At 36.9% G+C, this 27,755-nt stretch overlaps 1 protein-coding gene across 1 annotated transcript in view; it reads right to left on the bottom strand.

Annotated features, from left to right (window-relative positions):
- The window catches only part of WWOX (WW domain containing oxidoreductase), a 547,096-nt gene that overhangs the window by 220,186 nt on the left and 299,155 nt on the right, over positions 1 to 27,755 (bottom strand). The window lies entirely within an intron of this gene.

The following is a 27,755-nucleotide window of genomic DNA, read 5'->3' on the forward strand; positions in this document are numbered from 1 at the left end:
GGAATGGAAGCCCTGGGAATGGGAAAAACTAAACAATCTGCTGTTGACTTAAGCCTTAAGGGAAATGATCCTAACATAAAATAGCAACAGTCTTGCTGTACAGAGATTTTACAGCAAAGCTGCAGAAATCAGGGACAGAAAAAGTAAATCCCACCTTTTCCATTCCAATCACAGTCCAAGTTCAATATCACTGCGAGATTGTGAGGTCTCAGTGAAATCAGCAGAGCTGGACCATTTGATGTCAGTAAATTGACCCCATGTTTCAACGGCAAAGAGGCTGCAGCAGTTTTCATGAGCATGAATGTTCACATGCCTACTATGTTTCTCCTGAATGAGCTATAACTCTTTAAAGTGAAAAGATAAAAAATGTATAGAGATATCCCTGTCTGAAATTATGATACTGGCAAGAACTTTGTAGTGTCTGGAGTACGATACACAGTTGGCTTCTAAGTAAACATCATGAGCATGTGGAAAGTTAAAAAAAATGTGTCATGCAGTCAAGGTTTATGAAGAAAAACAACCTTCTGATTCTAGGTCTGTTTTCCTCCCACAATTAACAAAAGGTTTATATAGGTGTGCAAGAGTCAGCAATACATGCATGCTAACATCTGTAAAAATGTTTTATCCTAATAACAAAACAGGATTTTGTTTTTAAGTTGACATTTCATTTTAAAGGTTTTGCAAAGTAACTCTCTGCTGGGCTGATCTGCTATCCTATTAAAGCTTACAAAGACTTTTTATCGGAGTTATAAAGCCACTGAAAATAAAGACACTTTAATGGACACTACATTAACTATGGTAGTCTGAACATGGTGCAGCAGTATAGGCCAGTAATATTTCTTCTTCGTGTAAATGTACAGCACAGTATAGGCAGTACGCATGGATAGTCACAAATCCCTAGCATTATGCCAAGATGACAGAGTACTTGTCTTTTTTTGTTCTTGTGCTGTAATTTATCTTAAAAAAAAATGGACTCAGGTTTTCCTGCATACTACAAAAGTGTCCAAGAGAATGTCATAATGGCATTACTCCTGCTAGAAAAGCTAATCTACTTTACACCGTCCTCCTTTACAAGGCACTGTCACTTCCCAGAAACAAAAGTATCCGCATAACACTTGCTGAAAATAAGTTGTAAAGCACTGTCAGTTGCTCTGCAGAAAAATGCCAATTATATCACATGCTTTTCTTTCCTTAGCTTACAATATATGTAATGTTTGATGAAAACTGTGCCATGGCCTCATTTAGGCCCACATGATACAGATGTTACGCCATTCTTGATAGTGGAAAGAGACCATATAGACAGTAATAAGGATCCAGGAGAGTCAGAGTACTTTCTTTTTTTGTTCTTGTGCTGTAATTTATCTTAAAAAAAAATGGACTCAGGTTTCCTGCATACTACAAAAGTGTCCAAGAGAATGTCATAATGGCATTACTCCTGCTAGAAAAGCTAATCTACTTTACACCGTCCTCCTTTACAAGGCACTGTCACTTCCCAGAAACAAAAGTATCCGCATAACACTTGCTGAAAATAAGTTGTAAAGCACTGTCAGTTGCTCTGCAGAAAAATGCCAATTATATCACATGCTTTTCTTTCACTACAAAAGTGTCCAAGAGAATGTCATAATGGCATTACTCCTGCTAGAAAAGCTAATCTACTTTACACCGTCCTCCTTTACAAGGCACTGTCACTTCCCAGAAACAAAAGTATCCGCATAACACTTGCTGAAAATAAGTTGTAAAGCACTGTCAGTTGCTCTGCAGAAAAATGCCAATTATATCACATGCTTTTCTTTCCTTAGCTTACAATATATGTAATGTTTGATGAAAACTGTGCCATGGCCTCATTTAGGCCCACATGATACAGATGTTACGCCATTCTTGATAGTGGAAAGAGACCATATAGACAGTAATAAGGATCCAGGAGAGTGGCCCTCTTGCAGCAACCAGGTACTTGCACTGAATGATATCCACAGTCGGTGCCGCACCGTAATTTTGCATAGCATACTATTTCCTCTTCAGTAATGTACAACACTGGCTGTCATTTTAACACTAGGAGTATTTCAGCCCTTCATATTATGACTTACCCAAACTGCCTGATTTTCTTCTTAACTTTGTCTTAAATTCATTTTAACTGATGTCTTTATATTTCCCAAGCAAGATTTAGGATATCTGTACAAACTTTTATACTGACTACATTGAAAAAATGAACTTCATAAATTAAAAATATCAAATGGAAATTTCATAAAGGTCATCAAATAAAGACTCGCTCATATGCACACACCAGTATCTTTTGTATTTCTTTCCACCTATTTCATTTCTAGACAGAATCTTTAATTCGCAAATTTGTGGCATCCCAGTGGCAAAGATGACTTCTTCACAGAACAAACACCCACTTGCTCTTGTTTTGTGTTCATTCCCATTTCTCATAAAAAACCACCTTAATACCAAACAAGTTCGTAAAGGCTAAGGGTGAATAAGTAACCTAGTTATAGGAAATACATTTTTACAGAACACACAAGAATATAAAGACTATATAGAAATTAATGTCTGGAATTCAATCATACTACACCAGAGGACAGTAACGTCAGAGAAATTATCCCTACTGAAAAATTTATTGTTTGTCATCTTTGAATCTGAGCTGTTCTTTCAAGAGGGTTTTTCCACATGCCTGAATATAGATGCTGAAGGACTTCACCAGATAAGAGGAATTTAGCGATACCTCTGGTAACTGGTGTTAACTGACATGGTAAGCAGTTCTGAATAGCTTATTTTGGGCCCTAAAAAAGGGGAGGAAAAAAACCAAAACAGTATTTTTTGTCATTTTTAGAATAGAGTTATAAGCTACTGTGACATACCGAATTATTCTATTGACATAAAAGTTTCTTTTGTTTCCCAGCCAACTAAGAGGCTCCTATATGGTACATTGAATGGCAAGAGGAGCAAGAGGTAAGGCAAAAAATACTGGGGTAAAGGACATTCCAGACAACAGCCTTGATATGAACTGAAAGGAGATAAATAGTCATCGCTGAGGACACTAAGTGCCTTCAGTATCTCTCAAGATTTATATCCTATTTGGAAAGCATCTACAAACCCAAATCTGCTCAAGATTCCTAATAGGTAGAGTCACTTTATCTGGTCTAAGCCTTACATAAAATCTTACTGTGCCCAAATACAGGATTATATTCCAGTGTCTTTTCATTTGGGCTGCTTGCATTTGTCCTCTGTTTGTTAGAAAGTAGAACCACCTTGTTGTTGGGGGTCTCAGATGAGTTGCCTCTCCTAATGCAACCTATTGCAACCAAAGGAATCTACATCACAATAAAGTTACGCGGAGAAATAAGATGCCTTCTAGCCTGCTGAGGCTGAGGCGGAGTGGCTTTTTTCTTTTTTTTTTCCCTCCTTTTTTTTTTTAATGGTTTCTCCAGATCTTTTAGTTGAACTATGAACTACTCAGTGCCAAATGTTAGTTCTGTTCCTGCCAATTTAACACTGCTTAATTTAGAGCTTTCAAATGATTATTTTAAAAATATTTTCTGGTTAAGACTACGTATCTGTCCCTGTGAACATCTGTTTAGAAGCAGCACACTGGTAGAGAGAGAGAATTACTCTGGTACACAGAAAGCGTCTCCTCTTTCAATGTATCACATAAGCTGGTATTTTTGAGAAATAATGATGAATAGATAAACCTAAAACTTTTATCAACATTGTTCAGTTGATTCTGATCATGGGTCAAAGAGAAGCCAGTGGATTCCAGTAATGTATATCCTGATGTTATAACATGCCCTTTTGCTAAAGTTTTATCAAAAGCATTCCTATCAGATTGCAGTTTACATTACAAGAACACATCTGCCATGTTCTGTAAAATCAGTCAATTCAATTTAGTTTTCAATGTATTATTTTACACAGTGCTTTTCTAGATGTTTTCTTCCAGGGACTTACATTTCAGGGATCAGCAATGGACTTGAAAGGAAAATGTTGGTCGAAAACTCGAGCATGAACATATGCTGTATGAGCACACACACAGGCACACTTCTGTAATTGCTCTGTCATTTGGCTTCAAAACCATATTCCCTCTAGCCAGACCCCCAAATAAATCCATAAATAGAAAGGGTAAAAGACATTAAAGTCGAGGATCTGATTTTCTCTCTGTTAGAGTAAGCTCTTCCCTGTGAAGAGTTGGCACCATTCAATTCAGGCTGCACATTGCTGCCGTAAATGATAAAATGTCCTATGAAGGAACGTGAAGCCACATCCCTATGTATTTGATACATTTAAATCAGGTCATATAGCCACTGTTATTAATTAGAAACAGTGTTGAAGTAAAAACATTTTAAATAAACCCAGGGACTGAATGTTAAAGCTGTCATTTTTTACACGGCCTCATGATTCAAGGATTAATGGACCTTAAAACAACCATAAACCACCGAGGCCCCTGTTCTGGTTTAGAAGAATAAGAATAGTTTTATTTCTGCTTCACTCTGCCAGTCTTAAATTCATTGTGTGTCAGTGGGCACTGTAAACACTTTTAAGTATTTTGACATTGTGGTATAAGATGCTGCTAATCTGTTTCCTGCCTGACCTTCACCAGTTCTGTGCACCTTGAGATTCACAGAAAAAAGAAAAGCAAGCAAACTGATGAAAAAGATCTATAGAAACATACGCTATTTATCTGTATACACAAATACTGCCACATAAAACTGGAATAATGTTTGAAATATTTAGACTTCACTTTACAATAACTCTTTCACAGAAGCCTTTTCTGTATTTTTTTTTTCAATTACAACTTTTTATTGAATCCATTAATGGATGTAAGGTATAATGCAAAGAGAGTACTTGTGAGGTAGGAACTTTTCAGAACAAAAGGTTGCAGTTTTGAAGTAAGATCAAGTATGCAGAGTACATTTCTAGAAGGCCAACAAGATGAAGTAATCACTACTGTATAACAAAAAAAATTAGAACAATATTCAGCAGTACAATCATCATGGTTCCTAGGAGTTGTGATTACAGTGGAATTCAAGTATGTGCAGTTATCACTGGATATAGCAGTGGGATACCGAACTAAGCAAAATAATGACCGATAAGCAGAAAAAAAAATTATTTTATCTGTTTTTAACCTTATCTGATGTGAAGGTCAGACTTCCTGTGGTTTAAGGATCAGAACAACAAAACTGGAAACTTGGAAGGTTTCAAATTCCAACTCTCTTTCTAATTGCTGCCTTTCTGACTGCCCCTAAAAAAGGTGCTTGACCAGGTTTTACTTCAGTCACACGACCTGGAAAACTGGGAACAGAAAGCAACTTCATTTAAAGCAAATGTAGCATGTGAGTGAAGCTTAACTTGGTACATAAAGTACCCATTAATTTTCACTATTTTCTGGTATATATAATGCCTTTCTCTGAACTGCTCGCCAGCTTGGAACTGTAGTGCACCAGCTGAAGAGAACTTTGTTTCATGAATTGTTTGACTGACTTCTTCCCCAAAGGTTTTACTGCACCTATTTCAAATGTTACTTGCTACCAACTTATTTTTCTAATTTCTTACGAAAGAACATCAAAAAACAGAGAGAAAGAACAAAATGGCATCAGGAGGAAACATTACAGCTATTAGAATAACATGCCATAAATGTTTAGCAATTAACGTGATCAGGACCTAAAGTTTATCACCAGAGTCCATACTTGTTACCCAAAATAATCCTCTGTCACTTGCTTAGAAATAAAAAATAAGAGGACTGCCATTATAAGGTACATAATTAATACTTGTCATTCACAGTCTAAAGGAATTTAATTTTCATCATCAGAAAAGAGCCAAATGGTTTGTTTTGAGTGTAAACGAATAACTTGTTTTTAAAAGCAATTTTTAGTATTGATGATTTACTTATAGATAGATAGATGATATACACAGACTTTTTTCCATACGAATCTACCTATCAAGGTAACTTTTGCTATAAACAGCACTTTAAAATTATCACATAAAAAACTATCAAGCACTAAATTAGAAAAAAACAGAATTTTGAAAGTGATAGTTAAATTTATGAAGCAATTCTGCTACACTCAGAGGATTTCTGCTTGACATGCAAGCAAAGTCTAGGTGTATATTTGCCATGCAGGTGAACCTTTTTACATGGTGTTAAAAGGTGGGAGAAAGGATGAAAGCAACAAAGGCTACACAACTACAGCCATGTGCAGAACACATGTACTTTGGACTTAAGCTTGTTTGCATGACTAATAGAGATAATATTGAATGTCTTTTCTCATCATTTCTTTGTTTTGGCTCAGTGCCTTTTTTGCTACCTCCAAGAGCTGTTAATTTTGTTCACTGCTGAGCAAAAGTCAAAGTCAGAGTCTAAACAGCTTGTAATGAGTTTTCAATGGCCCATCTCACTGAAATTGAGGGCAAAGGAGCAGCAGACTTAGACACTGTCAGCCCTCTGAATTTATTATTGAGGGAGCAACGCGTTCGGTAGAAAATACAGAGAGGAGGGGCTGAGAATTCTGTCGGTTTTGCATTAAGCCTTTAACAAAGATGTGTATTACTTATGTAAATACCTTGACAACACAGATAAACACACAGAAATCAATGTAATGTAGCTCAATTAACTGTGCAGCTAGATTGGTAGTAGAGTATGTTGCAGTAACTTTACTTGGCAGCCACTTAGTACCAGAAGTTTTAAGTCCTGCTCCAGAAAAGTGATTAATATTTTGCTAAATACCTTAAAGTCACAACGAAACCAGGGGTTAAAGGGTGCTTAGCACTGATAAGGAGTCAATGATAATTTTGTGAGTCCTTAGTGACCGTTTTTATAGACTTCACAAAAAGGGTTGTCTTTCACCTCCGCAGCCATACTGGCGACGTTTCTGAGCCTGTCAGACTTCGCCCGCTGCTACGGGGCTCTTGAAGAAGTTTTCGTAGTTCTGTCTCTTCCAGTATACACTTGAATATATTTCACTAACCTCTACATAAGCTATATGCTTCTTAGTTTTTGTGCTTCACATTTTAATTGAAGATCTTTTTGTTTCCTACTAGCACTCTTGCAGATTGTGAATCCTATTTCTTCATCTTCACTGAATCTTTGATTGAAAATTACAGATGTAAGCTGATCTTTCAACAACAAGCAAGAAAGCTACTATTAGGGCTTCTAAACCCAGGAAAGAGTTCTCAACAGAGAACTTTTGTATTTATAACTACAATTCTTTCTTCTACCTGGAAGCCTGTGGTTGAGTTCATGTTATGAAGGAAGTCAGGCTTGATGGGTAGATTGGTGAACAATAGTACTGTGAGATTTTTAAATACTGTCTGAAGGAGTCATCCCTGCAGAGGATGCATGCAAGAAGCAACAGGGAAGAACAGGGGGTGAGGTGGCATAGTATCAATGATTCATCGGTCCTTATTTGGAATGATCTGAAAATGCATTTGCAGTTTCATACATTGTAAAGTCTGTTACCTCAACCTTTCACCAATCAAGCCTTTCGTTTTAACACAAATACTCCACATTCTAGATACGCACACTTCACATATCTTTCTTTTTTTCTTATAATTACATACCCATAAAGAACTATGCTTCTGTGGTATTTTATGCTACTTTTCCATGCATCGCTACTTAGGCAGGGAATAGCACCGAGGAAAGTTAGCAATAAAAAATGCAAGGCTTTATTTGGCTTGACGTCATTTGGTTTAATGCCAACAAAGAAACACCTCCAAATCACATAAACGTCTGATCCAATGCCAGCATTACTATGTTCCAGTCTTCTAACGACATTACACAAAACACGCTCACTAGCTTTACCAAAAAGTTTTTACCTATTATAAAAATTGTAGTCGTGTATGTATTCAAAAAATATTTACATGTCTTTTTTGTCAGACAGTGCCAAAGATGCATAGTCTGCAGTCCCCTATCTCCATTTTTGCGCACAGTCCACCAAAACTCTGGATTTGCCTCTGAGATGGTGGTGAGAAAGAAATTTGTCAGAGAAAAGACTAACAAGTATTCAGGTGAAACTGGAGGCCATAGCATAACTTTTGCTCTCAAGTGTAGCTTTCATCAGTTACGTTATTCTCCAATAAGTTTAAGCAAAGAATTTCAAATTCAGTGCAACACACAACAATTTCCTCTGAGGTCCGGGTTCATGCACTGAGTAGGTTGGACAACCCTGATCCCTAGCATCCTTCCAGCAACCCACAATTTATCTAGGTACCCACATGTAAAGTATAATATACAGGTTGTCATTTGCTTACTGTAGTGATGTGCCCTGTTATTGGTTCTTTTCAAAAAGAAAAAAAGGCAAAGTGAAGTTCTTGAACTCCCAGACAATGTATTGTCCATATTCAGAGGCAAGGAGAGACTGAAATGTCTTTTAAGAAGACAAATTAACAATATTAGGAGGACAAGAAAAATTTGCACCATGTCATTCAATACTGCACAAAAACACAAGGAAGAATTGTATGGAGTCAGTAATATATGGGTAGAAACTCACGTGATTTAGTATAACTTCCTGGGAATATATTCAACTCCTCTGTATTCAGTATTATTGACAAGCATTATATTCAGGTAATTGATGTTTAAATGCAAATGAATGAGAACACTATATCACCAGCAACAGAATTCACTGTGGAGATACCGCTACACTGAGAACAAGCGGATAGAATATGTAGCAGCAAATAGAGAAGTATCGACAAAAGGTACTTCAAAAACACAGTAAGAAGAGAAATGAAAACTTAATTGAAGGAAAAATATTTTATGATGTTGCTAAATCTTTCCAAATAGATTATGTCAGTCTATATGTTCACATTAAATCTCTTAAATTTTGCAGACGGGAATCTTTTAAGAAACCATACACTTAGTGTACTTTAAATTTTAAATTCAAATTCTTTTACTGGCGAAAATAATGTGTAATATGTATTTGGTAATGCCAGATAAAAGGGTTTGTATAGTTTGAGAGGAATGTCACATCCATCCTCTTTTGCGTATGCATCACATAATAGCCTGTTTTATATAGGACATAAGACCTTTTCAAAAAGGGCCTTGAATGAATAATGTACTACAGAGTTGTGTATGTCATCACATATAATAGAAGAGTCTCTTGCACCACGTATTAGTGAGGATGGATCTCCTCTGCAATTCTATCATCACATAAAACACCTTCCAAAATTGTCATAGTCAGGTCAGACCAAGCATTTCAATTTTTCATAGCGCTATTTTCAGTTTTCTTTCCTCTCACACTAAGTATTGTCAATAGGACTTCAGATACTTGCGCACACCATTTAGCAGAGAAAGTAAAGTACAGAACAGCAAATCATTTCAATAGCAGCTGTCCGCTTCTGTACCTTCCCAAGGATGCTAATTTGGATTGTGCAGTCTGGTTCACAATAACATGTATTTCCCATCTATGCCAAACTAAGGAACAAGCAAAGTGCAACATATTATTCCAGATGACTTCCAGCATCTCAAACAGTGGAAAGGGATATATCCTCGTATCATTACAAATCAAAGGGGGGCATGAGTTTTTCTTCTTCTCAAAGCCTTAACACCTCCAGCTTCCCAAGCAGAAATTAAAACACTGTTTCTATGCTGAAAACCCACGTAATTCTAGGAGCAAAAAATTTGGCCCTACACTTGCATTTCACTATTATGTCTATGCCGAAAAGCTCCATTTTTTTCCACGGAACAGTGAACATTTATACAATCATTAAAAGCTCATCTTGCACCATATTTTTATCCTTCTCAGTTTTAATACATTTTTATAATTGCATTGAGGATATTCTAACCCTGTTTTTAGTGCAACAATAAAATTTATGAACCATGACAAACGTATCATACCAAAGACCACCCGAAGAATAACAATGTGCACGTCAATAGAAGAAACCTGGGCTTCTGCTTCATAGGAATTTAGGATTTGGGGAGGGGGGATGAAAAATACTTAAGACAGTATTCCCTTGATAACCGTGAAATGGTAACAAGATCACACATTTTTTTTTTCTAAGCAAAATGAAACATGTGGTGTTGTAAAAGACAATTTTTTACAAACATGCTGTGTAGACAAGTTTAGTTGTAATGAGATTTTGAATTAAAAAAAATTATTTCATATGCAGATTTTACTGATTTCATCATCGTGCTTTCTGGATAATAAATGTGATATCTAATTACCTTACAGCTCTTGCTGCACAAGACCTATTTCCAAACCTATTTCCAATATTCCTATTTTTACCTGTGCAAATTTCTGCATTGCCCCCACTCCTTCACCACAGCTGCTGACAGCCTACTCTATTAGCCCGCTAGAGAGAATATTCTCAGAAAGTAAATGGTTTTCAATTAGAAAACCCTTAGAACCAAATCTTGTTTTCACATCATATTATTGATTAGAAACGCATTTAAACATGCAATCACTAAAGAACACGCATGAGAACTCCTAAAATATACTAAATTCTGACTGTGTTTAAAACAGGTATATTCTAATTAAATATGGTTTGTATTTGAGAGTGTGTGTGTATTTCTGGAGTTTCCCTGCTGTTTCATCATACAATACCATATTTTTAAAATAAATCATGAAAATGAGGGGGTAGGGAAAATCTGTTTCAATACTTAAAGTTCCCAGATTATTCTAAGTCTCCCTAACATATGACTTTGTCTTCTCCAAATAAGAAAAAAGAAATAAACAAACAAAACAAAAGAAATATCCCGATAAGGTTCATGCAAAAGAACAGATAATCTACCCAATTTTTTAAACAGTTATTGTGACAAAACGGATTGAAAAGGTATTGTAGATACAAGAATACATAAATGAAATGCATCCCACTGGAAAAGCTTTTTTGCTCACATTGTCATTTACAGCTTCTGAATTAATAGACCAAGAAAGGCACCACAGGCACCAACAAAATGCAGTAAAACCATTGGCAGCCAGTGGTGTCTCAAAGTTTAATTCCCCTGGGGAGAAAAGGACACTGCCTAATCTGTATTCAGTCCTGACATTGTCCACATCTGATATGGAACATTAGCTACTAACTCTCTCAATAGACTAGTGTCCTTCAGTTTATATTACTTTATGTTAATAGTAGAAAAATTACACACAACATCATTTATCATTGTTATACTGTACTATACAACCCATAGCTTATTTTAATATTTATTTACCCCTAAGAGGTACAGAAATTTAAACATATATCTCTAAATCTATATAAATTTAAAGATAAACTTATAGTGCCAGAACCAGCGCAGAGCTGCAAAAGGGATATCCCTCTTAAAAATGTATTTTAATTGTACATATAATCTAACGAGTGTTCACATTGCTTTAATATGAGAAAATCACGTTATGTGTTATACATCTTACAGAATCAGTACATAACACAATGTTGCACCTTAATCATAATTTTTCTTTTGATTTTTTTTTTTTCTCAGTTCCACTACAGGCAGCAGCTCTGTTGCTCTATTTTCACATCCTTCTTCTCCCTTAGCTATCTGCCCTTACATTATTTACCTAGAGCTCAGGTAGGCAAGCTCAGTCCCCCTTTAAAGTAAAAAAAACAGTGCAGTTCATGAATCAACAAAGAACTAGGATTTTTTTTTTTCTGGATCACAATCTACATCTCAATGCATCTACATTTCAATTAGTCTGTTTAAAAAAACTCCTGCAGTCAGTGGTGTGTGCTGTTTGCCTGGACTATCCAGAAAAGAAAAAAGACAGCAATGATGAAGAGAGAGAGAAATCTATACTCTATTAAATGTATATTACTTTAACTTTAGTTTTTAAAATCTAAGATGTCAAAAAGCTTATTAATGATGGAACTATTTTTCAGAAGGGGTAATTATCTACAATCATCCAACCACACTGAATTTCAGGTAATAATTCCTACATGAAATTCATCCAGAAAAGAAAAAAGACAGCAATGATGAAGAGAGAGAGAAATCTATACTCTATTAAATGTATATTACTTTAACTTTAGTTTTTAAAATCTAAGATGTCAAAAAGCTTATTAATGATGGAACTATTTTTCAGAAGGGGTAATTATCTACAATCATCCAACCACACTGAATTTCAGGTAATAATTCCTACATGAAATTCAGAATTTTTTTTTCCTAATGGGAACTGTTTTTATTTCATTTCATACAGAAATGTTAATTTAAAGGTTCAAGTAATGGAAAATGTAACACAGGCACAAATACATTTTTTTCCAAGAGTTAGTGCCCTTCCTATTATAAAATTCCACCCTATTTCCAAGCTGAATTTGTGCAACTTCAGCATCCAGTCTTTGGATCTTACTCCACCCGCACTTCCTCCATTGTGCTTCAGTGCTGTAGAATAACTCATTAAAGTCTGACTGGTTTTAGAACAATTACTCCAGATTAAACAGAAGTTAAGTAGAGTGACTGACAACACTAGAACATCTTTGGATGGTGAACACCCTTTGGTTTTGCTACTTACCAATGAATGTTTTTGCTAAACTGCACTGAAAACAAGAGAAAAACAAGCAAAGCCCTCATACATATGAGTATTAAGAATACCGTAGCCTGCCTCTACAAATATTCAGTGAGACATTTTCTCAGGTCAGATGGTTTCAGATAGCTTTACTGAGCAAGAATACTCAAACATTTTCCAGGTACAAACTACGTTCAGATTCTGAGATCCTGTTGAATATTGCAGCATTTGTGAAGAAATCACGACCACGGCTTCCTTGTGGCAAGGAGAGCAGGTTACGAAAGAACCTCTTTTGCCATAAAACACAAGAAGGATCAGGTCCTTAAACAGTCAGAATTTCCATTTCACAGCAGTTTTTCCCAAGTAAGAACCATGATAAATTCAATATTTGACCTTAGAATTTGTAGGGCAGCAACGAAAGAATATATTCCATCCAACAATACTTTTAATCTATTTTAAAATGAAGAGACTTGTTCACACTTAAGATTGTTTTGAACTTTTTTCTAGTTAAAAAATAACTTAAGTCACACTTGGATAATGCCTGTTCACAAAAAAAATAATTTTAACATGACAATTAAAGAGAGTTTGAACATAAATGTTATCACAACTGCACTAGCTTATATTCACAAACAAGATCAACTTTCCACTGGTGGTGGTCATTTATTATTTGTACTACAACCATCACAATGAAAAAAAACCCCTACCCTCTATCAGGGTAAAAGACATGTAGAAGAATTGGTCGGTTTATACTATGGTGCTCTAGCAAAACGAAGGCAGGCAGACAGACAGACAGGCTGGTAGATAGACGTTCTTGCTTGCTCATTCATTAAGGTCATCTCCTGACCCGTGTGCCACTAAGGAAAAGGCAACAGCTGTTTCCAGTATCAGTGGTAAGAATGATGGAAGCGAATTAATCCACAGATGGAGACCAGCACCTGAAGGGACCAGTCTGGTGAGCAACAACAGTCTTTGCCTGAGAAACACACTTAAATGTTACCATATGGAGCACTAACAGAAGACAGAGGGGAATGAAAAACTCTGCACATCGTGTTATTGCCACAAAAGCTTAAGTATCGTATTATTGATAAGGAGAACAAAAAGGATGTCTGCCTAGGCATTTCTGATTTAGAATTCATAGGCTATCAAATCTGTTAAGATGATTAAATTACTGAACTACAGGGAAAGATTCCACCCAAATAAAACAGTGTAAAATAAGATCACAAGAGAACAGAGCTTAGAGATGCAAAAGACCAATTAAAATCTGAATCAATTCCCCCTGCATGATATATTTTTCAGACTGAAGATGCATCAGCTGTTAGGCTGATACGACACTTCATGTTAGTCAAAAGGCTGAAAAGCTGCAATCATGTTTTATTAAAATAACTACACATACTGGGCTGGGCTGAGGGAGAGTACCAGACTGCCAGAAAACAAGAACAATTAATTTAATGTCTCTGGAATCTTCAATGTAGCATTCACAGTTCAGACACCAGAATATAACTGTCCATCTTTATTCAAATGTATTTTCTACGCACAGCTTCAGGGTCTTTTTAGAATAACAGACGGGAAGAAACTGAGCTGTGCTATCAGAAATGCTGAAAAATAAAGGTCAAATATATTGACAAAGATGGAGAACTGGACAGCAAATATTTGGAGATCATTGGCCAGTTTCATCTCTCCCTTATGAACCATAAAACTCACTAAAATAAGGAAAACAAATGCTTGCAGTTAGGAAGGCTGTGTCCTGCAGCACCGAGGGCTGCGTACAGCTGGTATTGCACCAGGGCAAAGAAGAAACTGCTCTTCACCGCCCAAACTGCTAATCGGGGCAGAATTTGACAGACAATTTTCACTCTGCCAGTTGGCAGCAGGTTATGGTACCTCTGAGGTCTTCTCTGGGCATTTCGCCACAGCAAGAAATTCCCGATTAAATTAAATGGACAGGTATGACTACCCACTTCTGAGAACAGGTATTTGTGTAAGTGCCACACTACACGTACTCTTTCCTCACACTCTTTCATCTAGTTCTATTCAGCATAAGCAATTGTAAGCCTGTAACAAGCGCGTTCATGTTGCAGAACAAATCAGAGGTTTTCCTTGATTTCTGCTCCCTGAGGTGTGCCCCCAGAGTATCAGCTCTGGGATCATCAGATTAAGAAGTTAAGTGTGTGTACACTTCTACTTCTGAGGCTTTTTTAGTGTTTACATTAAAAACCACATTTTAAAGGAGTTTTAGAACTAAGATGTCAATAGATCTCTAAACTGAGACTCAGGGAAGCAAGATTTCAGCCCATTCAGGCAGCCTTAAATGAGGAGGAAAGGTTTATCTACTTTAAACATACTTTTACATTTCAATAGGTTAAAAAAGCTTCACTCCAAAATGAAATTTTGCAGGTCATTTACTGATTATGATTAAATCACCTTCATTTATTACCACATGGAAAATAAGCCACGGTACTCAACATGGGAGGTAATCTTAACTGCTTAGCAATGTATTCAAATACTCAGAAGTTAAAATCATTTCTGGGCTGTTCATTCATTAATAAGGGCAGATGGATGGCAGTTTGAGATATTATTTAAATATCTTTGAAATATAATTCCTAGTTTATATAGGTCAAAGAGGTTTCCCTGTTTATGTATTCAAACCTGTACAATATGAAGACAGATATATTTCAAGATGGGATTCTGTGAGGAGATTCAACTTCTGGGGTAAAATGAGTGCCACACCAACACAGAATTTTTCCTGCCCTATTTTCTTCATAATGCAGATGCAGGTTCTATTAACAGCAAACAAATACAGCTGAGGCGGCAGAAGGTAGCTGTTCTACAAAGCCAAGTAAACATCAGTAATACGACTTGCCTTTTTCAAGGAGCACCTTTTATAATTGTTTCCAAGAGATTTGTAAAATCCCTGTTCTCCAGTCCCAACTGGGAAACCAAGTCTCTGCCACTCCTTTCATGTGGATTCCGCAACAGGTGCTTGAGTGAGTGGATTTGGGTGCTGCAAAGTATTTTTACAAAGTATTTTGCCCTTGTCAGGTGGTGCCAATCTGTATAATAGTGTCTTGCTAACAAAAAGGAAGCATGCTATCATAACTTCAGAGCATCTTCTCTATTGGATGGGGCCAGGGAGGCAATGTTTAAGTACACCAGCTAGGTCTCTTTAATTAGGTCATTCATCACCATCCTTCAGAGCTCTTGAGATTCTTTTTTTCAAACCCCATATGCTTAAGCTTTAGAAAAAAGTTATTCTCAGCTCTGAAACCAGTAAAATACTTTTACTATTCCTATCAGAACAATAATCTGCATATTCACCTATTACTTAAATTCTTCCAGGCGTATATTTTCATCAGTGCACTAGCTATTCCCCTCCAATCTCTGCTTGCTGGAGTCTAAGAACAAGTCACAGAGCTCCTTCCCCATACCCCAAGGGGGAAGCTCTGTTCTCATCTGTAATGACGTAAATCCCAAGCAACTTATTTACATCAGTGAAGTCAACCCAGAGGTCACAGAGAACTCTTTGGTTTCCTTTGCTTCATCCTTTTGCTTTATCCATTACTTACATCTTTTCAAAAACAACAGGTGCTGTAAATGAAAGTGTATGCAGCGGAACTCGGTTTCCAAAATGATTTGCAGTTTGAAATGTGGCTTTAGAAAAATTCTGCACAAAATCTGTGCTGCAAAAAACTTATATTGGCTTATGGAAAGTAAAATGCCTTCTAACCAGATTATGAGACTGAAAGGGAGCATTCAATTTTCTAAATTTAAGCTATATAACACAGATCACTGAATTTTATCCATTTTCTTCTGTATTCGGTGCAATCACTCACATATGACTAAGGCATATTTTCCAGAAACACCTAGTCCAGAAACATTCATAATTATCCCTTTTTACAATACTATTGCTGCTGTATATTACTCTAAATTAATGTGAACGGAGAACTGGAAACTAAACTCAGCTGCAAATCCCACAAACTTCACGTAGTTCAGAACTCCGGGTACTGAAGCTGATTTTTGCCCTGTAACAAGCATAGCGTGTATAAACGCCATACTATGTGCCAGCAAAGAAACCCACCTTTGAAAACCTGAAGTATATCTTCCAGATAGGCTAAAAAAGCTGGCAAATAACAAAAAATGCCGTGAAAATGCATAGACAATTTTTACGTGTCCCTTGAAGTACATCATGGGTCAGAATGGAGATAGCTAGACATAGCCTTAACTTTCTATTCTAAAGGTGCGTGGAACTGAGGTGAGCGTAGCACAGACAGGTCACACATGCAGGTGTGTGCAGCACACTTATAGCACGCTCTGGCACCAGGGAAAGAAAATGACAGCAGTCTGCCTAAATGTGCCTTCTATCGATGATTCTGAGACGGAAGGCAGTCTGCCAAAAATTAATAATTTATATTAGGCTTTTTGTAGTTTTTTAATAATTTGTGATCACGCAGGAGATGAGTGGGTATTTACTCCGTTTCAGTATGAGTTTTGTTATTTTCAGTTTAATTCAATAACAGCCTAATCCTAGAAATTGCTGAGCATCCACAACTTCTAATGACACCACTGTGCATGGTACAGGTCTGCATATCTCAGAAGTGGGACCCAAATCCGTAATTTTCAGTTTACTTCACTTTCTGTAACGTGTTATCTACTTTTTCTGAGACAGGCTGTAAGTGGTAATGCCTGGCTCCACGATGGACTATACTGAGTTGCTTCTGAAATGACAGTAGAGTGTGGAGATGTGGTACCCAAGAGAGTCAATAATTCTAAGCTGATGGAAAAATTGAAAGAGAATGGGCAGATGAGAGAAGCAGGGAGAAGAAGGAGAACAGCAGCAGGAAAGAGTAGCAGTGAGGGTAGGTCCAGACAGAACTGTAAAGACATGAGTCAAATAAGGAAATATATAGAGGCAGAGTCTTAAGCCATATAAAATGTTATAGCTGTACTGATAGAGGCAGAAAATCTTCACCCACTGAATCTCCTTTCCACAGAGTTTAAGCTCTGAAAAGACAGGAGAGCAGAGAGAAAAAGAGACAAGGAGCAAAAATAAAAAGTCAGAGAGAACACTGTATACGAACGGTTAGAAATAACTATATTGCTCTTTGGGCTTGGTATAGTGCCCATAATGCAGGCTTAATTTGTTTCAGTTCTCGTTTATGGGACTGACTGGAGTTTCAGAACAGTTGTGAGTAAAAGCTACACGAAGGACCGAGGTGAGAGCTGCCCCAGAACCAGAAGCCAGCTGGAGCTGGAGACAGCACTCCTGTCTCCTGTGGGTGAGAAGTGCTGCTGCCTCAGAAGGAGAACTGCTGTTGCCATTATTTTGTTATTTTACTTAGCGTAACTGCTGGCAAAGGACATTTCATCTTACTTTGCTTAATTCTGGACAGCCAGTCATACTGAGTTACTGTTTTTACTTTTATATATTATTATAGAATTAGTTTTATAGCTGTTATTTCTCAATTAGTGTAATCCCTTCAGGCAGCTGCAGCCTTTGATGTTTAGTTTCTTTCCAGGTGAAGCCACCATTGCCATCTCTAAGTCTTGAGACCTTTTTTATGCATCAGCCATCATCACCACTATCCCACGTTGCAGGCTCTCTCTTTCCCAGCTTGCTTGGCATAGCTGCTAAAAGTCACAGTGGGCCTCATATAATTTTTGTCTTTGTATCCTTGGGTCTTAAGACGAGATAACCTTACCACCTCCATCTTGTGCCGCTCATTACGAATATTTTGGTCGAACTTGTTTAGCTTTTCCTTGAAATGACTATGCTTTTTTCCTTTCATCAACTGCCAAATATTTACCGCATGGACTCATGAGTGTAACTGAGAAACTTATCCATGGAAATGGTTACACTTTAATGAGCCTCTGCTTTCTCCAGGCACAAAGACATTAAAAGGCATTTAAACGGTACAATTCTTATTGAGGACCTATCATTTGGTTATGAGCAATGTCCTTCATTCTATGCAAGGGGGAACACGAGGAAATGCTCAGAAACTTCTCGCTGATAATTTTTGGCAAGAGTTGACTTCTAAATGAAAACCACAGTCAGCTGTCATGAGGACACATGGAAGGAAACTCCTTACCTGTTCTCTGGAAACAAATGATGGCAGCCTGCACTTTCTAATGGAAAGACAAATGATACAGATGAAGAAAGATGTGGATTACAGATCTAAAACATGGGGAACAGTAGTAAATCAGTTCCTTTAGCACAAAATATAAAGGTTTCTGCTTGACTGAAAACCAGCACATGGAAACATGAGACTGAAGTAAAGTATCACCACCATCGTTACTGAAACTTCACATGAAACAACCTTAAGGAAAGGTCTGCCATACAGCAGACTAATCATCAAAATAAACACAAGTTTTAAAACGGTACTTGCAACTACACAGCATGCACCCAAAGATACTAATGGCAACAGAGAATATTGTTAAGGCATCCTTCTTTTAACACACATGAAATACCCGCACACTTCTTATATACCACTACCACCGAACCACCGTTCTATCAATAAACCCGATAAACTCCAACATATATGCTAACATATTCTACATTTCAGTTTTTTTTTCACCTGCACTACAAGTTAAAACCTTAGTTCCACAGAAAAAGACAATTAATGTCTCCAAGATATTCAAACTCAGGTCAGTATTTTGTCTATGGCAAAAATAAGTCTGAAATTCACATTTTGTACTATGGGGTGATGGTAGAAACTTTGATGAATTTGAAATATGAAAGGCAAACATCTAGGCACTGTGTGCATTTAGTCCAAAGGCTTGAATAGGATTTTTAGATACTATTAGCAAAATAAACTTGGGACTTGTCTACTGGATATCTACTTATAGTGCATCTAGAAAAAAAAACGCTTGATTGGGAGGATTTGAATGATGAGAGGGCTACTGGCTAAATTGAGGGAGAGCCTTTCCCATCTATTTCTTCTATACGTTCCAGAAGGTGTAATTCCTTCCAGTACGTGAAGGGATTGCACATCCCTCCTATCCTTCCCCAGCACGCTGATACACACCAGCAACCTGGGAACTCCAGTTCTCAGCACTACAATTCAACAAACAGGGAAGATCATAAAATATTACGTAGGCACAAACTGAATGAGTAATTGGGCATCTCAGCATTCTTGGGACTCCTTGTAGAAGCCGGTGGGGGTTATCAAAAAGCAAAAGGAAACATGGCTTAAGAAAGGAAACACACTTTTACCACAGTGAAATAAAAATGCTTTACAAATAGTTATTGGCAAAAACTGAATAAAATAACAGCTTTCTAAGTAATTCTATTCTAGCATGAACTATCACTCCACCAGAATATAAATATTTTTGTGGTATCCATATTATCTGTAATTATTTGTCCTGATGAATTATTAACATGCATTTACCAAAGGATTTCTGGGAAAAAAGCTTTCCTAAGAAGGAGGAGGGAACAAAACTAAGTTAATAAATCATTCTGCCTCAGATCTCTGAAAGCTGTGTTAGTGATGATGTTTTACACTTTCAGTAATTTTACAGCTACTGGCTTAACTTATCTATACTCTGCCACCAAATTACAACTAGCATTTGAAAGAATTCTACCTGTCTATTTGATGGGTGGATGTTTGTCCCTTTTTCTTTTTCTTTCAAAGCAGAGCTTTCCTTCTAGACACACGTATTGAACAGTTCTTGCCTGACCTATGGATTAATCAGAATTTAAATACTGTACTATTTCAACAGGCACTTTTAATATCTGTGTTTCCTGCCATGAAATGTAATTAGGGAAAATTAATTTACCAGGGGACCTCTGAAGCTTTACCTTCTTCCCCACTGCTATTTGCACTGGGCGACATTCAGATGTAATTCCCTTGTATTCCAAGTATATCAGGGCTACCTCCTCTAGACTGCCTCAGAGCAGAAAACATCACCCAGTATTTGGAAAGTTCACAAATGTGACATTTTTCCAGTAAAACTGTACTGTAGCAGTCAGCTTCAATAGGTTTATCATTGTTAATGAAAACAATTGAAAATACACTGAACATCTTGCTTCATGACTTAAATCAGACTCTAACTATATTAGAGATGCAAGCCAGTGCTCCAGGACAGATTATCTCCCTGTGAGTCTTTGATGGACCTTTACTGTTTGTAAATGCAGCTGGTACTCACTGTTGTCAGGTAGGATAATAAACGAGGTACACCTTAGTTCGCATCCTTTGTATCGGTTTTCATGTTATGTTCTTAACCTATACCATCCTTTCTTTTTCAACATTGATTTTGATTTGGAGGCCACATAATAATGTTCAGCTGCAGTGCAGTATTTTTATATTCAACTTAAAAAATCTTTTTGCAGCCTGCATGCAAAAGCTTTGTGGGCTGCGGGCCAGCCTTTGGAAATTCCTGTTACGCGGGTTATCTGGAGACAGAAATGAAGAAACATATTGAATCATCTGTGTGGTAAATGCAGCCCACCTTTTGCAATTGGGTTTCGAGGATTTTCACTGTGAAACAAAGGCCAGGGCAGACTACAGGGATGAGTTACAGAAGTATGGTCTATTTAACTCAACAGACTGCAGGGATGAGTTACAGAAGTATGGTCTATTTAACTCAACAGTGTCAGGCATATAACGTGCCCTTTATATCCGTAGTTTATTTTAACACATATCAAAAAGACAGAAAATTAGTGATCAATGTAGAAGGGAGCATGAGGTTTCATTATAAATTAATGTAGGAAGACTTGGATTTCAATGATGAAATGAACATGAATCTTAAAAATTGTCTGTCTTTATGAAACAGATGAAAATTATTACAGTATATAACTTTTTGGTGACATTTTACTGCAAAGGGCATATTGTTACAAAATTTAGCAATGATGTAGCTAACAGAAATACTGCAGGGATAGATAATATTATTTATGTAGCATGATAAAACATGAAACATGGATGTATTTGAGTCATCGGGTTGCAGAGTGGGAAAAATACTTTGCCCTGCTCTTAAGTGAACCCTCCTGTTAAATCAAGGAGCAATACAGATGGGACTTGTTGGGAGCCAAGATTGCACAACAGTAGTCAGTAGTCAAACACAGTCCACCCAGCTGCGTTCTGGTGCCCAGAAAGCTAGTGGAATTAAAAAAGGGAAAAAAGGAGGAAGTGCAAGAAAGGTTCAGAGATCTTCACTTGGGTGTCCACTTTAGTGGTGGGGTTTTTTCCAAATACAAACCATCCCTGCAGCAACACGAGGATGTACTGATAACTGGATGAAGAAGTCACCTACTGAAAATGAAACCGAGTAAAACCCAACGTCTGTAAGTAGTGACATTGCAACACAGAACTGGTGGAAGATTGCTGCAAAGTAATTCTACTCCCCAAGCCGGAGCTAGAGAAAACTCACAATCTCCGAAGCAGCCCTGGCTTAATATTTCTGGAGGCCTGGAATTAAATTCAGATTCTGGGATATTTCTAAGATGGAAAGAACACATACATTGATTGACCTACATATATACATGATTGACTCCTAAGAAATAATCACTAGATTACAGAAAGTTCAGAGTTAACAGAAACAAACATTTGGCAGAATAACAGAATCTTTATCAGCTCAATGAATCTTGGATATACAATCACTTTTAAAAAAATAAATCCCACACATCAAAACCAGACTGACTTATATGCGTAAAATTTGGGCAAACTCTTTTGGACACATTTCTCTAATGCAAATGTGATGGAGAAAATAGATTTTTCACACAAAACTAAGGTCAAAATTAGGTTTATTTTGGAACTAAAATTTTAGTCTTACCTAAGAAAATATTTTCCCATCTGTAAGTTTTCAACACTATTCTCACTAGAATTGTGTAACTGAATTCAGATATAAATTACTTGCTATCCTTAATTAATAGAACCTATATTCAATCTTTGGCTTTTGTTTTTGTTTCTCTTCCCTTGTCTTCCCTTCCTACCTCGCCAGGATAAACCATTCTGTTACATTCGTGAGCTTCAACTCTACTCATACCACTCTGATTTCCTTTAAACAAACAAAAAGACAGTAAAGGAAAGAAAAACAGTGAGAACCACCTGCAAACTATTATAAATTCTAAACCCACCCACACAAGTTATAAGTAAATGAAAGTAAGAAGATTCAGAGAGAGAAATAAAGTGGGGTTTGGGTTTTTTTCTCTATAAATACTGTGCAAACAGATGATACTAAAATCTTTAAGAAAATATTTTTACACTTTCTGGTTGTGTGCAAACAATGATTTCAATTTCCTTCTTTGACTGGGAATGGTGTAACACCGTCCCTGTTATCTGAGATGTTCATGATGGGCCAAATCTTTACTGGATGAAGATCGCCTGGTTTCAGTAGTGTGCCAACCACATTCCCTAGCAAAGAGCCATGGAATTTATGATTTTCCTGAATGGCCAATTTTCATCTGATTATCACACTGATATTTTGTTGTTTATCAGACCAAAGAGGTTATCACTTCCTGAATACAATCGAGAGAAACTGGTCAAACAAAGCAAGCTATTGCATTTTTCTTACACTTGAGAAATCTTTGTTGGCGCTCTCATATAAGTAATGAATTGTTATTCATGACGACATCCGAAAACTTTCTTCTGGAGAAAACAGAAAACCAAAATCATAAGCTCTATTCTGTACAAACACCTCACAAAGATCCTCTGTACTGATGCAGTTCTACTAGGTTCCATCAAAACTAATTCCTTTAGAAGCAGAAACTAATATTGCTCAGCTACAAACAACCTTCTAATGGTTAACTAAAAGGCAAAAACCCCAGAGGTGGTATCATGGCTCTGTTGCATCCAGAAGAATTTTGCTGTGGACATGGTAAGCTATGTTTTCACCCAGTAAATATGTAAAACATTGAAAGTGATCTAAATTATTTTTCTCTGGAAATAAACATAAAGTATAATAAATTCAGTTTAGTACATTAAGATTTACTATTTCATTTTTACAACAGATCTATCAGCATTCTGTAAAACTGAGCACCTCACTAAGTTGTCAGTGTAAAAAAAGGTACTCGAGTATTAAAACGCTTATCACTTACATAGTAACTGAACACAACCCAAGTAAATGAATTAATGCCATTGCCACAGAAAATACTGGAAGAAGTTCAAGATAGAAAACACAGGATAATTTTTCTTTCGCATATCTGCCTTACTGTTCAGCTGGATAAAATTTAACATAACTGTGCTTTCATTTATTATATGTAATAATAAAGGCACAATAGAAATACTATAAAGGTAAGAGACTGGTGCAGTATTTGCCTTAATGTAAAGTAAACAAAGGACACACTTATGAAATATGAATGCCAAGAATTACAAGGTGTGAGCCTGGCCATAGAGGAAATACAAAAGAATATTGAAATATCCATTTTAAAAAATCCAAAGAAGTGTTATGAGCAAGGGAGCCACCCATGAAGTTTTTTGGTCTGAACTTTCAGCAGGTTAATACAGCTATATATATCTTACTTTGCATGTAAGATTGCCAACCTCGGAGCATGCTGAATTGGGACGATGCAATGTAACTTAGAGCAATAAGTAAGCTAAAATCACAAGGCTTAATATGTATTACAACCAATACTTTTGAGTGTTTACTACAACTTATTTAATTTTACTTCATTACTTTCTTCCCTTTGTGCCTTTGTTTTCTATCAAAAGATTTATTTATTTATCCATGCTTTTATTTATTAATTTATTGAGGAGCAGTATCGGAGAAGTCAGCCCTCTTTGGACAAGATAATTGTGGATGGGAAGCTTCTGTGAAGTTACAGGTTTATATCAAAACATCAAAGTTCATCATATGAGTTCACCATGTGCCTCTCACTTCTTAATTTAACTACTGACTCAGATATAAATCACCACAAGTTTCTGAAACTTTTCAAATTATTGTCTGTAGAATAAATTTAAAATCCAAACTGTAAGCAAAGCGACAGCTCAATCGGTGGAAAAGCAGTGATTTTGTGCTTTGTTTTGTCGCACAAGGACACTGCTATTTGGGACCCCAGCTTTCTCAAAGTATATTAGCTGTTAAAAACCCACTACACATGGACAGAGCACCAGTTCATGAGGTCAAAAAATGTTCATCTACCACAAAGACTCTTGGTGTTAGTAGCAGAAAGAGACTTTTCACATAGACCACAAGTTTGACCAACACAGAACTAGCTCTGGCAGGGAGGGACCTGCTGGCTGTCTGCAAGTCAAAAGGTGCTGCTCAAGTAAACGCAACAAATACTCCAAGAAAACTCAGTGTCTCCACTAAACCACTAGAGAAAAGGAGTCAGGGAAATTCAGGCAGATTAATAAAAAACAGCTCATCAATGTTACTGGAGGTTGCAGTGCTTTTCTTTCAAAAGAGTTCTTAATCTTTCCTGACCTAGAGTACTAATGGTCTACTACAAACTGATTAGGGGAAATACAACCACTTTAACCTTACAGTGAGAGAAGTCAGCCTCTTTGGACAAGATAATTGTGGATGGGAAGCTTCTGTGAAGTTACAGGTTTATATCAAAACATCAAAGTTCATCATATGAGTTCACCATGTGCCTCTCACTTCTTAATTTAACTACTGACTCAGATATAAATCACCACAAGTTTCTGAAACTTTTCAAATTATTGTCTGTAGAATAAATTTAAAATCCAAACTGTAAGCAAAGCGACAGCTCAATCGGTGGAAAAGCAGTGATTTTGTGCTTTGTTTTGTCGCACAAGGACACTGCTATTTGGGACCCCAGCTTTCTCAAAGTATATTAGCTGTTAAAAACCCACTACACATGGACAGAGCACCAGTTCATGAGGTCAAAAAATGTTCATCTACCACAAAGACTCTTGGTGTTAGTAGCAGAAAGAGACTTTTCACATAGACCACAAGTTTGACCAACACAGAACTAGCTCTGGCAGGGAGGGACCTGCTGGCTGTCTGCAAGTCAAAAGGTGCTGCTCAAGTAAACGCAACAAATACTCCAAGAAAACTCAGTGTCTCCACTAAACCACTAGAGAAAAGGAGTCAGGGAAATTCAGGCAGATTAATAAAAAACAGCTCATCAATGTTACTGGAGGTTGCAGTGCTTTTCTTTCAAAAGAGTTCTTAATCTTTCCTGACCTAGAGTACTAATGGTCTACTACAAACTGATTAGGGGAAATACAACCACTTTAACCTTACAGTGATGAAGCAATAAAGACAGCAGACACTGCTCTTAGAGCAGCAAAGAAAATGGTGTTTAAGAAAACCCCAGGAATTTCTACTCATCTCTGGACAGTCCCTGCACAGCGAGTTGAGAGCAGATCGCGGGCAGTGTTTGGCACCTGTCTAAACCCAGTGCAAACGTTGGCGACTTACTTAATGATTTTAGTTCTTTAAGTTACAAGTACTAATATCAAGTCCTGATAATAACTCACAGGCAATTTCCATTGTGTACCTGTATTTATGATGTGATTATACACAGTTTTTGCACACACAATTAATAATAAAGCTTGTGATTCAAATGCTCTGTAGCAGCACACTTTCTGTAATAGCACATGTAAAATAACATTTTCACTTATTCTGTGAACCAGTTATATTATCTACCTGTAACCAGTCATTTACACACTATATTAATGCAACAGTGCTTACTTAAAATAAGTATGTGCACATAATATGCATGTGTTATACACATGTATTTATGTGTATAGACAGCATATACACACGGACACATACACAGATACATGTATGTATGAAAATAAATTTTATAGGAGAGCCAATAAAAAATAAGGTTTCCTACAACTTTGTTATAAGTCTTTTTTCAGCCCCCATGACTTCTTGAGCGTAGGGAAGCTTTATTTTGTAGTTGTAGGATTTCCTACCATGGTACTTTCCTCTCTCTGTATCACCTCCCCTCACTGAAAAGATTTTCTACTAGGCTGGCATCTGTGTTTACATGTACAATTTTTGTATGTACCTATCCATCTGTGTCTCCTAGCTATGAAAAACAGTACTTGAAAGAAATTCCTTGAAAGTTTGAAGATTTCCATTTTCACGTTTTTTCTTTGTTTGGAGCCTGTGGTTCTTTGGATAGTTTAATCATTTTATTTTAATGTGTTTCATGAAATACTTTACCAGGCTGTTAACTCCAGAACCATTCCCGACAGGAAAAATTCTGTTTATCTTGTGATTTTTTATTTGTGAAATATTGTCCACTACTTCTAATGTAACAGATACTGCAAGAGATGTTGCCAGAACCTGAGCTCTCTTGCAGAGAGCAATACGACCAGCATGTTTGACTCGGTACTTCTATGAGACTCGTGCCACCTCCCTGACCTGTGCTGCTGTGGGAACCTGGCCTCACTGTGCAGTTCTGCTTATTTATGGAATAAACCTGCAATGGTGATTATTCCGTGCTCGAGCCTCCTGTCCTAATGAATAACCCTTCCTGTGTAGCTGTTTCCAGATATTGGAGTTAGTTACTCAAGCTTGAAAGACAAGCAGAGAAATTAATAACTGGTGCACATGCTCCTTAAATGGCACAGGGGCAAAATATGGAAAGAGGAATTCATTGCCATGGCTTTCCTACAGTACTGAAAAAGGATTTGTGAGCATCAGAAGACCTGCATCAGTGTGAACCTGACCAGACAGACAGGCAAGCAGTACCATGACTGCATTTTGGCTTAAATTTGGGTAATTGAATGCTGGTTATAATTTTACTTCAAATTTCTGAAAAAGAGAGAGACAGAGACTTAAAAAATGATCAGTCAGGATTACATGTGTTATTTAATAGCTAAAGGAAACTGGACAACAGCCCTCCCGACCTGATCCAATACAGCACTAGTACCACATTTTCTCAGATTATTGTTATTTTTAAAACCAGAAATTTTTCAGTAGATGGGTTTGCATATTACTTAGCTTTTTGAGTTAGTACTATTTATAAAAGAACACTGATGAATATAGAGTAAATGCCTTTGCCAGTCATTTCCATCAACAGATCCTTCCGAGCCAAGCAAACTGATGGTTTGTGAGCTTTTGCTACTTTTTTGCCAAACAGTGCTGGATTGAGTTGTTAAATTCTGTAACAGAAATACATACATAATAACAAACAATGTCAAAGAAACACACATTTCAACAGCCCCTGGAAACTTCAAAATATGCTTTTCCTGTGTTTGAAGTTGAAACAAGTAAGCAATACTGATGTCTTCTTAATTTGTTGATTTTAGGTTTTCTCCAGACCTGTAAAGACCAATTCAGTGACATGCAGAAAAACAGAATGCATCGTATTCTACTGTGCCTGGGAACATTTTGATAACAGCAATGGCGATGCGCCTGGGCTGGCAGACCAAACGTCCCACCGGCAGGCAGGTGTTCAGCCATCTCCAGGAAAGCAGGGCTCCGTCACACATA

The sequence above is a fragment of the Aptenodytes forsteri genome, unplaced genomic scaffold, assembly GCF_000699145.1.
Source record: "Aptenodytes forsteri isolate BGI_AS27 unplaced genomic scaffold, ASM69914v1 Scaffold50, whole genome shotgun sequence".
Classification (NCBI taxonomy): Eukaryota; Metazoa; Chordata; class Aves; order Sphenisciformes; family Spheniscidae; genus Aptenodytes; species Aptenodytes forsteri.